We start from the raw sequence: 2,230 nt of genomic DNA on the forward strand, positions 1-2,230 counted from the left end.
CCCGTCTGTCCCCTCTGTGTTCCCATTGTCCCCTCACTGTCCCCTGTGTGTCCCCAGTGTCCCCTCACTGTCCCTTGTCCCCAGTGTCTCCTGTGTGTCCCCAAATGTCCCCTGTGCGTCCCCAGTGTCCCCTCACTGTCCCCAGTATCCCCAATGTCCCCAGTGTGTCCCCAAATGTCCCCAGTGTGTTCCCAGTGTCCCCTCCCTGTCCCCTGTGTGTCCCCACTGTCCCCATTGTCCCCTCACTGTCCCCTCTGCGTCCCCAGTGTCCCCTCCCTGTCCCCAGTGTCCCCTCACTGTCCCCATGTCCCCTCACTGTCCCTTGTCCCCAGCGGGGTCCGTGCGAGGCGGACGCGCTCCGTGCCCCGCCCTACGCCAATGTCACCTCCCTGTCCCCACTGTCCCCTGTGTGTCCCCAGTGTCCCCTGTGTGTCTCCAATGTCCCCATGTCCCCTCACTGTCCCCAGTGTCCCCAGTGTGTCCCCAGTGTCCCCACTGTCCCCGATGTCCCCAGTGTGTCCCCACTGTCCCCAGTGTCCCCTGTGTGTCCCCAGTGTCCCCAGTGTCTCCTGTGTGTCCCCAAATGTCCCCTGTGTGTCCCCACTGCCCCCAATGTCCCCTCACTGTCCCCCGTGTGTCCCCAGCGGGGTCCGTGCGAGGCGGACGCGCTCCGTGCCCCGCCCTACGCCAATGTCACCTCCGTGTCCCCACAGTCCCCACTGTACCCTGTGTGTCCCCAGTGTCCCCTGTGTGTCTCCAATGTCCCCATGTCCCCTCACTGTCCCCAGTGTCCCCAGTGTGTCCCCAGTGTCCCCACTGTCCCCGATGTCCCCCGTGTGTCCCCACTGTCCCCAGTGTCCCCTGTGTGTCCCCAGTGTCCCCAGTGTCTCCTGTGTGTCCCCAAATGTCCCCTGTGTGTCCCCACTGCCCCCAATGTCCCCTCACTGTCCCCCGTGTGTCCCCAGCGGGGTCCGTGCGAGGCGGACGCGCTCCGTGCCCCGCCCTACGCCAATGTCACCTCCGTGTCCGACGTTGTCACCGCGCGCTTCCTGTGCTCGGGCGGCCACGAGCCCCAGGTGGACCCCAACGCCTGCCCCGGTACGCACCAGTACAAACCAGTACAAACCAGTATAGACCAGTATGGACCAGTGTGCAGACCAGTGGGCCAGCACGGACCAGTATAAACCAGTATGGACCAGTATGGACCAGTATAGACCAGTACAGACCAGTATGGACCAGTATGGGCCAGTATGGACCAGTATAGACCAGTATGGGCCAGTACAGACCAGTATGTGAACCAGTATAGGCCAGTACAGACCAGTATGGACCAGTATGGGCCAGTACGAACCAGTATGGACCAGTGTGGGCCAGTAAAAACGAGTGTGAACCAGTATAGGCCAGTACAGACCAGTATAAACCAGAATGGACCAGTATGGGCCAGTATAAACCAGTATGGGCCAGTGGGAACCAGTATGGACCAGTACAGACCAGTATAAACTAGTATGGACCAGTATGGGCCAGTATGGGCCAGTATAAACCAGTATGGGCCAGTGGGAACCAGTATGGACCAGTACAGACCATTATAAGCCAGTATGGGCCAGTACGGACCAGTACGGACCAGTATAAACCAGTATGGGCCAGTACGGACCAGCATGGACCAGTACGGACCAGTATGAACCAGTATGAATCAGTATGGACCAATATAAACCAGTATAACCAGTACGGACCACTGGAAACCAGTACAGACCAGTATAGACCAGTATGAACCAGTATGGACCAGTACAGGCCAGTGTGAACCAGTATAAACCAGTATGAACCAGTATGAAATGGTATAAACCAGTAAGAACAAATATGAACCAGTCCCTCCCAGTCCATCCCAGTTTCCCCCCACAGGTGACTCCGGTGGCCCGGTCGTTGTCACCTGGGGGAAGCGACACTTCCAGGTCAGAGGGGACACTGGGGGGGACTGGGGACACCTGGGGACACCTAGGGCACAGCTGGGCACAGCTGGGGGCACCTGGGGACACCTCGGGACACCTGGGCACACCTGGGCTTCCTGCCCTAGGGCACACCTGGGACACACCTGGGCACAACTGGAACTCCCATGGACAGACAGACCCCGACCACAACCCAGGTGTCCCTGTCCCCCTCCAGGTGACAATAAACCTGTCCCTGTCCCCCTCCAGGTGACAATAAACCTGTCCCTGTCCCCCTCCAGGTGACAATAAAC

The 2,230-nt window shown here is 59.5% G+C and overlaps 1 long non-coding RNA gene across 1 annotated transcript in view; it reads left to right on the top strand.

Annotated features, from left to right (window-relative positions):
* Window positions 1-1,962, top strand: part of LOC121342290 — a 3,206-nt gene extending 1,244 nt beyond the window's left edge. The window contains exons 2-3 of the long non-coding RNA XR_005953522.1: window positions 966-1,098; window positions 1,894-1,962. This is a non-coding gene — a long non-coding RNA (uncharacterized LOC121342290). The remainder of the gene's footprint in view (window positions 1-965; window positions 1,099-1,893) is intronic.
* The last annotated feature ends 268 nt before the right edge of the window (window positions 1,963-2,230 follow it).

This window comes from Onychostruthus taczanowskii, unplaced genomic scaffold (assembly GCF_017590055.1).
Source record: "Onychostruthus taczanowskii isolate IOZ18803 unplaced genomic scaffold, ASM1759005v1 scaffold528, whole genome shotgun sequence".
Lineage (NCBI taxonomy): Eukaryota > Metazoa > Chordata > Aves > Passeriformes > Passeridae > Onychostruthus > Onychostruthus taczanowskii.